Raw genomic sequence first — 11,420 nt, 5'->3', positions numbered from 1 at the left:
AAGACTATCTAAAAGATAAACTACTTAAAATATTACAAACGAATCATCAAGATTTTCGTAGAGTCGGATCCTCTTCTCCTTCTTTGACTTCATCGGCAACTCTCCATCGGCCGAGCACCAGAGCTAGCGGTTCAGCATCTTCAAAGCATATTCCTCTGGCCCATCGGACGGACTCCATCGGCCGATTCCAACCCTGTGCATCTTTTGGTTTCTTCCAAATTAGCCACCTTCCCTTCACAAAATTCACCTTCCTTGACACGTGTCAAAAAAATGGTGTCAACACATGCCCCCCAGTTTCGGAGTAATAGATCTGTTGCTCCAAAATTAATGTTAACCACTATTGCCAATATTCAAATTTATCCACATCTCCCAATCAGACGGTGTATCGAATCCCCATTTTGTCCTCGAGCAAAGGTTATAAATATCTCCGTCTCCCCTTCCGCTGGCACACTTCCTGTAGCACCTCTGTCTTCTCCCTTACTCAAGAACACATCTGACCTGCCGCCGCCATCGCAGCCTCCTAGGGTTTCAAGAACCCAAGTCCAAGAACCACTCTCCTAGCAATGGCGTCCATCTCCGAGATTCCAGAGGTACGTCCCCTTTCTTCACCCGCAGCATTTGCTTTTCATTCTCTTGCGTTCTTATTTCCGCCTTTATTTTCATAATCTTAGGGGTAATATGATTATTCCGCTAGAGAATCAACCCAGCATGATCTGTTTAGGCCCCATGGGTAATCCAGACCCCACCACTTCATCAATCTAGAGACCAATAGAATACCCCTTAAATCCTCCGATATGAACCTAGATTGTTCTCAAGCCTTTAGATCTTGGCCGAGCGTTACTCCCGGATGGAGGAATTGGTTCCATAGGATAGCCAATTCTCAGAGAACCAATTGGAAATAATATGATATTAGCCAATGTCTGAACTTTTCTTTATCGGAGATGATCAGAAATGAGCCGATGCTAATATCGGCTTCTCACTTTTGGTCTGACGCCATCAATGCGTTCATGTTCAATCATGGGCCAATGACACCTACCCTGATGGATGTTGTGATGCTCACTAGCCTGAATATTCATGCTGCCAATAGACCTTTTCGTTTGCTAGAAAAAGCAACTTTCAAGATTGAAACTAAAAGCATTGACGAATGGAAAGGATATATCGGCAAGAATATGAAGACCGGATCAGTATTTGTCAGAGAGCACACTGCCTTTCTCAACATGTGGCTTGAGAAAATCATCTTCTGTGGCAAAGTAGTTGGTCTAACAAACAATAATCTCAAGTTGGCAGAAAATCTAGCTACTGGCAATCCTGTCCCTCTTAGCAAACATCTTCTGGGGTCAGTTTACCACTTGCTTCATCAAGTATCATCCAGACTCAGAAAGAACCAGCCGATCACCAACTCGGGAGGTCCCTGGTGGTTCATTCAGTTGTGGCTGCACATGTACATGCACAAAACTATGACAGTTGAATTATTAGAGATAGAATTCCCATCAGAAAACTTCTCTGAAGAAGAAGAAACCATTACTCGCCGATGCACATCATTCGGTGAAGCAGCTATCATGATTGCCAATGATCCCATGACCCTTGGCATTACTAATTTTTTCAAGTCCTTCTACAATGGATTCCCATAGATCTCCACTACTTGGTTTGCATACCAGGATGAAAATGTCATATATGAAAACCCTTTCAAATTCTAGCTTGACTCGTGGAAAACTGATGAAGAAGCCACCATGATTATGAAAGAGATAATCTCCCCAAGAATTCTGCCAGTCAACTTCACAGCTGGCAAAGATGTCCCCAGCTATGAGTTTTATAATCCATCAGTGACGGCCAGACAACTGGGATTTGGCCTAGTGCCCTCTTTTCTTTTCTTCATTGGCAAAGTTCAGTTCAGAGGGGCTCTTGATAGCGCTCTCTATTATGGTCAATTAAAAGATTTGGAGCCTGATGTAAATATGACACTTCTAGCCGATTGACAGATTGCACCTTTTGCCACTACTCCTTTCATTCAATGGTGGTCTGAATGGCAAGAACATATCTTCTGCAAATCGGCCAATCTATATTGCATGGCTCTGGACAACAATTACCAATCAGACGAAAATGAGGTACAAGTCAAATTTCCTCCCACAACATTTCATAACATTTCTCACTTGCAGCCTTCACTACAAGAAATGTGGTGATCTATGACGAAAATTCTATGACATTTCAATGGAGCGTTACAATTGCACACAATCTATGACGAAATTGAAGGTATGGACCCTAGGCCCAGAACTTTATGACGTTTTATTGAATTCGTCATAATTGAGCCCACAAAATATGACGTTTTATTGAATTCGTCATAATTTAGCCCACAAAACATGAAATTTAACATTAATGTCATAAAAATCGTCATAGCTATCTTAACTATATGTTTTGACATTTTCATTTTTAATTCAAGTTTTTTCTTCTCTTATTTGATGCTTACGTGGCAGCCTTGATTTTGTCGCATTTGGCCATTATTTGTTTTAGTGTATACATTTAATCCAAAAATGAGACAAAATGGTGGAAGGGGGACCTGCGACTTCACAATACAGATTCAAATGTCTCACCCCTAGACTATGACTCCGGTTAACATTTTTTTACAGGATTGAGATAAATTGGAAAAAAACATACCGCTACGTGCTCAAGTGTGAAAACATGCCAAACCACTACACCATGCATCTAATAGTTAGCATTATTGTAAATAAGAGAAAAAATGGAGGAAGAAAATAAGCGGTATGTAGTTCGAACCTGGGCTACTGGCTCAAGTGTGAAAAAAAAAGAATAAAGTCTGAAAAATTAAAATAAAAAACTGCCTAAAAGTGTGCTCGAACAAAGGGCATCAAGGGTTACAACGTTACTGCAGTACCACTGAGCTGGGAACGCAATCGTGGAAGGAAGGCGCATCAGTTTATTTATAACTACTGAGTCGTCATTTTTCTAGAAAATAAAAACAAAATTCGTGCGCGATGAGAATCGAGCCCGCGACCTTACTCAGGTAAAGACCGCAACCTACTGCCAACGCGCTGCGCGCTCATTTGTGATTGTTTTGGGAATTAAACTTATTTTAAGTGTTGTACCACGTGGGCGATGTGAACTTTGGTTGGTATTTCTCTTTTTAATCCGTAATTAAAATTTGTAACTGGTATTTCTCCCTCATATGAACTCCAAATTTGATGGTTTTTCTTCCTAAATTTTTCTAAAATCATGTTCTTTCATATAATTGCATTTTTTTAAGTAAACGATGATTTCTTGAATCTTCTTCATATCGCTTCTTTTCTTTCATTTAAGCATAGAATAAAAAAAAATATTTTTACATAAAAATAACTAATTAAACATCATAATTTCTGTTATTATTGTCAACATAAGTTTCTGTCCAAATTTGAGATGCACACAAGTTCGAAAATGTTGTCAAGTAGTCTAATCTCAAAAATTGACTTGAGTTATAAGAAACTCTTTGAGAGATGTATCTGTTTTGTGAACATTGTATACCTAGCTTTTGCAAAATCTAATGAAACTTTTATTTCAAGTTTAAACATCCATAAAATGTTTCTATAGAAATTTTTAGAATTTTTGGAGAAACTTTATATATTATTATCATTATTTTATATTAAGGTTGTAAGTAGAAGTTTGAATTGTCCCTAACAAAAATTTAATTTTTTTTCCATTTTCATGATATGAACTAATATAGAATGGAAACACTTAAGATATATTTTTTAGGAATTTTAGATATTATTTGAGATACTTGTAGTTTAAATAGTAATTACTTTCAATAAACACGCAGAAACTCAATTAAATGATAGAAAATATTAAATACATTCAAACATTTTTAAAATTCCTACATGACAATTTATACTTTATCTAGTACATTTCAAAAGTGTATTGGCTATCTAACATATTTTTTTTGCGAGTTACTTCACAAAAGTTCTTTAAATAGGAAATAAAAAAAATATTAAGCTGAGACAGATATGGGCCGTTTTTGGCTCGGCCTACCTAGCCCAATTGTTCTGGACCATCGATCTCCAATCCAATGGTTAGCATCGCACTCCTATAGTATAAAATGATGTGAAACCCTAGCTCTTCCTCACCCACTCATCCCCTCAGACTCCCAGCTCCCAACGCGGCGGCGCCTCCAACTCCCCACGTCTTGCTCCACATCCTTTCCGTTCCTTGCTGCCCGCGCCCTAGGCCCTCATCCTCCGTCACCCTAGCCACGGACTGCAGCCAGCTCCCGGCCATGGGGGCTTGCAGGTGCGAGATCCGGCTGCTGTGGACCAAGATTCGGCCGCAGCGGTGATGGATCGGAAGCCGGCGGCGCGGTCCCTCACGGGCTCGGCGGCGTGGATCCAGGAGGCCCTGCTGCCCGCGAGCTCCCTAGGCGGCGATCTCCACAACATCTGCTTCCTCCTCCACGACGCAGGCTTCCCCTCCGAGGCATCTGTTGACTCGCGTGGGGCTGCAGTGTGGCCAGATCTGGCGTGGGAGGCGAAGCCCCGAGCCCAGCGTGGAGGCGGCGCGCGGGGGTCGCCCGGAGCAGCCATGCGCGGCAGCCGGACCTCAGGATGGACGGCCAGGGCGCTCGTGGATCCAGGGCCGTGGTATGCATAATGGAGTTCTCCAGGGGCGGGGTATGCACGCCTCTCCCCCAAGTCGTGCCCTCTCCTCGGATCTCTCCGTCCGCCCCCTTCCTAGAGCCTTGAATCTGCGCTCTCGAACCGGTGGATTTCCTCTGCGCTCTCGAACCGGTGGGTTTCCTCTCCTTTCTTCCTTTCGATTTCTTCTCACCACCCGCATTGCCCCGTCTTGAACCGTGAGCAGATCCCCATGGCGGCGCTAGAGTCGAAACTGGTGCAGCTACAGTCCAAGGCGTGCGAGACGACGAGGTTCTCCAAGCAGCTCTCCAAGGTCAGTGCGAACCGTGACCATCCAGAAGAGCCAGGAGCTCTCCAAGCAGCTCTTCTACACCCGCCTCGCAAGGTCCTTGTTACCTGCCCTATACGCCCAGTCCTATCCACCTGTTTGTTACTGCTGTTCAAACTATTGTTTGTTCCCTAATTCCCTTTCTTGTTGTGTAACTTTATTGATAATAATGACATAACCATTTTACCATCAGTGCATAATATCTAGTGAAATTAACTTTAAGGAAATTGCTTTTCCGACGGTATGACATACAGGCCTCACCTAAAATAATAGGTGGCATTACTTTCTTGCGGTCTTGAAAATGAGTCGGTGTACCTTGAGATATAAACTTATGGCACAATTTTTTGAATCATATTCACATATTTATAAACCCTTGATAAATACAATTGCTTTGTCTTATATTTTCATTTCCTTGCAGAAGTTGGTCTGAGCATTATAAAGCTGTATAGTTGTTACCCACTGATTGTATACCAAGAAGGCATAATTGTTAGATAATCACTTCTTTCCTTTTCACCTACGGGCTTTCAGTTAATATTTCCATTTTTACTTATCCAACAATTGTTTGTATAGGCTAAAGACACAAGCGGGTGTTACAGCAACATGGAGTAGCACTAGCATGGAAGCTAATATGCATTTGTATTAACCAGCTCAAGTGGATTTTGATTGATTCGATTGCTACATGTATGTTGCTGGAAAACTTATGTTGTATGCATGTATATTTGTGCTGGAATCGCTTATTGTAATTTTTGGGCTGGAACTTTTGTTTTGAAAAGTGAGTTGTGAAAACCGGTTGTATGGGCTGTATATAAAGTTAAATTTGTTTAGTTGCTAGTTAATTGTGTGAGAATTAGGCCCAACTTAGTGGCCCATTCTGAATTGCGCCCATTCATAAATGGGATGGGATGCTGATGTCATCATGTCGTTGCCAAGTCAGCGGTCATGTCATTGGCCACGTCATTGTCATGTCATCAGCTATGTCAATATACATGTCATCATTGCTATTCACGTCATCGCCAAGTCAACAGCCACGTCATCTGCCATGTCATCAATGCGTGACATGGCAATTGAATCTATGACGAAAATTATATTATTTATGATGTTTATTTTTGTCATAGAAAATGGATTTGGGTTGGGCTTTGGGGGCCCAGGGATATTTTATGACGGTTTCGAAATGTCATGGATCAAGCAATTTATGACGAAAATTTAAGGAACGTCACGAGGTGTGATCTATGACGCTCAATATATGACGTTATTTGAGATCGTCATAGATACTGTTTTATGACGGTATTTTAGTAATCTATGACGAAATTTAATTGTCATGGATCAACAGATTTTTTGTAGTGCTTTGACTTCTACTCTTCACATGATGATGATCAGAATCCTCCAACAATCAGCAGGAGTGGATAAACCAAATATTGGCTATGGTGCTCCAACTCTGATAGATGTGACCACTGGGAGAAAACACAAAGTATCTTACACCAAGGTGACAACTCGTAAGAAAAAGAAATCTCCAGGCCAATCTTCAGCAGCAGCAGTACTTTAAATAGATGTTCCAGTCAATCTTCCTTCTTCCTCTTCAGAAGGTAAGAAAACTTGAATTCTTTATGACTTCACTTTATCTGAATGCTGATCATATTTTCGCCTCACAATCAAGATACCCCTGAACACCAATCCAAAGAAGAAGAAAATCTTCAGAACACACCTCCTCCTCCATCACCCATCATTCAGGTATGATTTTGTTTACTCAGTAAGTATCTAAATCTTTTCATGATTCTGAATCTGGTATTATTTCCTTTTGGTTTCATCAGATACAGCATTCGCCTCCAACTCCCAGGAAATCCAGGGAGGACTCTCCATTGATACAGGTACGATTTCAGAACTTGCTCATGAACATATTCTGTATATTTCTGACAATCATCCTTCAGCTTGCTGACCATGCACTATCTGAATTACTTGGCCAGCCAAACACTGCAATCCCGAGCTCTTCATCACAACCCCTCGTCCCTGGTGGCTCTAATCTAGAAGAAACACGCCTGAAGCAGGTAAACAACCTTTCTTTCTGTTAGCTGATCCCATTACTCTTTTGTTTCCATCCGCCATCTTAACTTTATCTTCCTTTCAGGCATAAGAGTCCCCGGACAACAGTCTATTCTCCTTCTAAATCGGAGCTACTTCTCAGGAAGAAGGAGAAGAAACAACATTGGCCGATTCAGCTATATTATCAGATGAAATCAAGGCCAGACTCCAAGAATCCCTCCAATTTCTGAATCAAGACATCGGCCAACTAATCAAGGATGCACAACCGATCTGCGCCATCTTGGAAGAACTGGAGGGTAAACTCCCAGAAGCAATCGAAGATGCACTAACTCCTGCAGCCTTCATCGAGAGCCATCGCGCACAATTCAACAAGGCTCAGAAACAACTGTATGAACTTCTGCCATTAATAATGAAGATGATGTGAAGCTAAAAACATATCTAAACCGGCTCTTGAGATAACAAAAGTGTTACTCCAAAACCTAAAGCCGATCTAGTATGTTTTTAGATGTGATAATGGCCAAAAAGTATAGGAAAACCTACAAATCTAGCCGATATCGATAATTGGTGAATAAATCATCTCAGAAACATTGATGCATAGTAGATGGAATGCAACAATTGCATGTATCCAATCCCAACCCAACGGCAAACTGTATGAACTTTTTCCATTAATAATGAAGAAAATAGTGGGAAGAGTCTTACTGCCAATTGTGAGATCGACGCATAATGCCCCCAAAGCAGGAGACATGACTCCTTCGAAATCCTTGAGCATCATATCAGTCTTCGTCAGATCATCTTGATTCTTCCCAAGCTTGCGTAGCATAACATAGGGCATTATATTCACAGCTGCATCTCCATCAACCAACATCTTCGTAACAGGCTTGCCATCAACAAATCCCTTCAGGAACAGTGCCTTAAGATGCTGCCTCTTATCATCTTCTGGCTTCTCAAATGTTGCTGGCAATGGTTTCAAATTCAACTGTGCCATGTCTTCCTCTAATTCTGGTTCATGATCTTCGTCACCTGGCGCCATAAACTCTTTCGGCATTATGAAAACCATATTAATCAGCGCAGCTGATGATCCAGAATCTTGACCACTATCAACCTGGGCTTAGCATGCCAAACTTCTGACTTGATCCCTTTCTTGCGCAGAATCTGTTCTCGGTCTTCTTTAATGATCTCCAGCTGGCGTAGCCTCTGAACACGTCGCTTCTGCGATCTGGTCAAACCCCCTGGGCACCATTGAGATTGATCCGTGCGATCAGGCTTGTGTTCTGGATCCCTCCGCATCGGCTGGTCATCTTGCACTCTTTCATCGGCCATCTGCCGTAACCGATCGTGTGCAGGCACTCTTCTCCCAGCAGGATCACGTAGCATTGTCCTGCACCCCAGTCGATCATGCACCGATACCCTTTTTCCTAGCCGATCATGCACAGGAGTGCGCTCACGCCGATAGGGCTCATGACGCGACCTTCCATATGATCGGCTGTCTTGACCATTGCATTCGGGACAATCATATGCCGATGGCAATGTCAACCCTTCTTCCCAGCAGTAGACAAAGAAAGGACACCTCCAATGATCTTGCTCGCGTCGTTCCTCTTCTTCTCTACGTTGCCGCCTATCACGATCACGCTGAAACTTGTTCAACGGCATTTGAGACGTTACACGTCTACGTGGTGCCGATGAACGTTCAACATCCTTCATTGGACCCTTTTCTTTGACCTCATCGGCCGCTATCTGCGCTTTAGGATTAACAGCCCCAGATTTCTTGGCCGATGATGATGTCAGAATCTTGGCTTGAGGAGAACCTTCATCTCTGGCCATATCAACCATGTTCATGGCGAAAGGATGTCCGTCGATCCTCATCGTCTTCTTGGGAGCCTCAAATTTCAGTCTCCCTTGTTCGAAAGCCATCTAAATCTGCTGTCGGAAGACCTTGCACTCATTGGTATCATGCGACATAGCATTGTTCCACTTGCAGTACTTCATATTCTTGAGCTTGTCCTCCGATGGAATCTTGTGATATGGCTTCAACTTGATCAACCCTTCCAACAATAACAAGTCAAAGATCTTGTCGGCTTTGGTGATGTCAAACCCATACGACTCAGGCTCTTTCTTTCTAAACGAACACGTCACCGGCTTTTTGCTGTTCTGTATCCATTCAGCCGATGCAACCGTTTCTTGTTCCTCTTCAGACTCATCATTGGTAGAATATTCCACATAGTTGATCTTCTTCTGAAAAGGCTTCTTGGACTCGTAGGATCGAGTCTCTCCTGTCATCCGACTCACGATCTGGCTAATACTTTCAAACTCCTGCGATGCATATTTATCTTTAATGTGCAGCAAGAGCCCATTAAATGCTGCATCGGCCAACTGCTGATCGGACAGAACCAAACTGTAACATCGGTTCTTGACATCTCTGAACCTTTGGATAAAAGCAGCAACCGATTTATCATTTCTTTGCCTTAAACCAGTCAAATCGGTCAACTTCAATTCAGTAACCCCATAGTAGAAAAATTGATAAAATTGTCTCTCTAGATCGGCCCAATGTAATATGGAATTTGCTGGCAAAGTAGTGAACCAAGCAAAAGCCGATCCAGACAGAGACAAGAAGAACAAATGGACTCTGAGTGCATCATAGTTGCCCGCTTCTCCCAACTGTAGCAAGAACCTGTTAACGTGCTCCATCATAGAAACTTCTTCCTGCCCTGAGAACTTCGTGAAGTCAGGCATCTTGTACTTGTGGAGGAGAGAAATCTTATTGTAAGCCGGAGGATAGGGAGCCTTGTACATAACAGATTGTTGCTTTGGCCTCAAACCAAACTGCTCCCTCATCACTTCAGCTATCTTTGTGCTCTAATCAACTTGCGGCTCAACTATTGGCATTTTCTGAGGGGAAACCGTACTCGTTGTATTGGTCATCATCGCAAGTTGTTGAGCTACATGGTTCATCAGCTGTCCAGCCAATTGCATCTGTTGTGCTTGCTGCGACATCTGATTGGGTATCTACTGAGTCATCATCAGCTGTGTAGCTGATGAGTTAGCCGATTGTTGACCAGTAATATCCATGTATGGCACATTGACATACTATATCTGTCCAGTTGCTTGATTATGGAATACCCAGTTGATTCCCTTCTGATGCGGAGATTGCGACAATAACACTTCTTAAAACCTAGATAAATCTGGACGACAACAATTGGTGAATAAATCTGGACGAGACGACAACAATGCGCCCGGAAGTCAAAGCCTAGATAAACTCGATAACTTTTGAATAGATTTGAACGAAGCCACAGCGATGCGCCCGGTAGCTAAAGCTCAAATATACTCGGTAAAACGAAAACTCACCAGCAAATCAAGTCGCTCGAATGTGAGGCGTCCTTGATCAACTTGAAAGAACTCGTCAAAAAAAGGAGAAAAGGCGAAGACGTCGAAAAAGTGCAAAGGAATTGTAAAGTTTGTTGTATTGGATGTGTATCAATTTTTTCCGGTCCCTTACAACTGATATATATAGCCTAGCGCTATCAAATCCTAACCGATTACGGCAAACATTACTTGACCTTAAAGAAAAGACTATCTAAAAGATAAACTACTTAAAATATTACAACCGAATCATCAAGATTTTCGTAGAGTCCGGATCCTCTTTTCCTTCCTTGACTTCATCGGCAACTCTCCATCGGCCGAGCACCAGAGCTAGCGGATCAGCATCTTCAAAGCATATTCCTCTGGTCCATCGGACGGACTCCATCGACCGATTTCAACCCTGTGCATTTTTTTGTTTCTTCCAAATCGTCCACCTCCCCTTCACAAAATTCACCTTCCTTGACACGTGTCAAAAAATGGTGTCAACACCATATATGTTGTATCATTTTACTACAAATTTGCCTTATCGTCCAAAGCATTTACATGACTAGAGAAAAGAAAAATGTTGTTAACAGTAGAAATGTAATGCAAAATTCTTCTTTTTGCGAATCACGATACAATCAAAGACGATCACAAACACACACGCACATTCACTCCTATGAAAATACGCATGCAACCCTATCTATATGAGCACTTTCAGGAGATTGAGCCGGCAGATTCTCGAAATTGATGAAATCTCACCACATGCGCTTTGCTATTGAAGGGCACGTCGCCTACCACAGCTGAGATATGCTCAGTTTGTCCAAGAATGACAAACTTTTACAAAATCTTCATGCATAACTAAGATATCTTGTTTAGATATTTAGAATAACTTTTTAATTGGAGAATGTTCTTGCAGTAGGATATTTTTATTGAAGAATGCTTATCTTCCTTGCACTCGTACATGCTAATATAAGTCAACAAAACTATATAAGCTTTTTAAAATATAAATATATGGTAGGCGTCCTTAGGCGTGAGGAAGGCATCTACAAAGAACAATATTAGTGCACTCAATAAATATTATTAGTGCACTCAATAAATGCACGCAC

General features: G+C 42.0%; 1 long non-coding RNA gene across 3 annotated transcripts; it reads left to right on the top strand.

Moving 5' to 3' along the window:
* The first annotated feature begins 4,096 nt into the window (after window positions 1-4,096).
* Window positions 4,097-7,453, top strand: LOC120654932. 3 transcript variants are annotated; one of them, XR_005667225.1, is made up of 6 exons: window positions 4,098-4,995; window positions 5,509-6,521; window positions 6,593-6,666; window positions 6,747-6,803; window positions 6,900-6,980; window positions 7,068-7,453. It is a non-coding gene; the product is annotated as an uncharacterized LOC120654932 (long non-coding RNA). The 3 variants fall into 3 exon arrangements; XR_005667224.1 differs by having other exon boundaries at window positions 4,097-6,521; window positions 7,118-7,453; XR_005667223.1 differs by having other exon boundaries at window positions 4,097-6,521.
* Window positions 7,454-11,420: the final 3,967 nt, after the last annotated feature.

This window comes from Panicum virgatum, chromosome 1N, assembly GCF_016808335.1.
Source record: "Panicum virgatum strain AP13 chromosome 1N, P.virgatum_v5, whole genome shotgun sequence".
NCBI classification, from domain to species: Eukaryota; Viridiplantae; Streptophyta; class Magnoliopsida; order Poales; family Poaceae; genus Panicum; species Panicum virgatum.
Note: the sequence above shows the minus strand (reverse complement) of the source record. Positions and strands in the feature narration are given on the sequence as shown.